Below are 1,527 nucleotides of genomic sequence, written 5' to 3' on the forward strand. Positions count from 1 at the left end.
TTGTATCACATCTTCACAATGTCTATCTATGACAAACTTCGTCTTATACCTTGACTGCAGCAGCAGAGGCACTAATTAGCGGAAAGACTGTAAACTATTGCTGGCACAGGAGGGGTTTGGCCCGGTTTCATCACCATCAGTTTAAAAAATGCCTGGTGCTTTTGCTGAAAATGGTGGCAGTGTACGATAGCTTCGGCATCTACATGTACAAACCATATCAGAACGATATCAAATGTTTGCACCAGTTTGTTAAAGGGACATTCCGCTTTTTTTGTAGGTCAAATTTGTGAAAACTATAAACCGAAATCTTCAGTTATGTAGGTAAAATTGTTAAAATCAGCAAGGGCAATAACTCAGGTTATTCTTAAGGTTTCAACTAATAATATCGAGCCATCAGGAACACTGATAGCATCAATTTACACCATTCCAATTTTCAATTAGACGTCTGTGATTCCTGCAATTCCACTAAAAATCAGCGTTTTATGACGTCACTAATTTCAAAGTCCTTATGTGATAAAGCATATTTTACGATTAGTGACGTCATCAAACACTTATTTTTAGTAAAATTGCAGGAACCACAGATGTCTGATTGAAAATTGAAATGTGGTAAAATTGATGCTATCAGTGTCCCTGTCTTTCTATAATTTTATATTAATCACCCTGGCATATAAGGGCATCACCTTGATATTAAGGTGAATCACTCTAGCATAAAAAAAGGAAGATCACTTTGATGTTTAGCGGAATTTCTTTAGCATTTAGGAGGCATTGCTCTGATGTAAATGGGCATCACTTTGGCATATAAAAGGGGTATCACTCTGATGTATAGGAGCATCACCCGTGTATAGGGAGCATCACCCATGTATAGGGGGCATCACTCGTGTAAATGGGGGCATCAACCTATTGTATAGAGGTCATCACTCTGGTGTTGAGAGGTCTTCACTCTGGCATATAAGGACATCACTCTAGTATTTAGGGGGCATCGCTCTGATGTTCAGGAGGCATCACTGTGATTATTGGGGGATTTCTCTATTCCTCTATCCTCTGATATGTTGGGGCATCACTCTGATGGCATCACTCTGATATTTAGGAGACATCACTCTGATATTTAGGTGCATCACTTTGATTGTTTCACTCTAATATTTAGGGGGCACCACTGTGATATTTTGAGGGCATCACTCTGATATTTAGTGGCATCACTCTGATATTTAGGAGGCATCATTCTGATATTTAGGTACATCACTTTCATTGTTTCAGTCTGATATTTAGGGCGCATCACTCTGATATTTTGGGGCATCACTCTGATGGCATCACACTGATATTTAGAGGGCATCACTCTGATGGAATCGTTCTGATGGCATCACTCTGATATTCAGAGCTCACCACTCTGATATGTTGGGGCATCACTCTGATGGCATCACTCTGATATTTAGGGGACACCACTCTGATATTTAGGTGCATCACTTTGATTGTTTCACTCTAATATTTAGGGGGCATCACTGTGATATTTTGAGGGCATCACTATGATAT

The sequence above is a fragment of the Lottia gigantea genome (genome assembly GCF_000327385.1).
Source record: "Lottia gigantea unplaced genomic scaffold LOTGIsca_519, whole genome shotgun sequence".
Classification (NCBI taxonomy): Eukaryota; Metazoa; Mollusca; class Gastropoda; family Lottiidae; genus Lottia; species Lottia gigantea.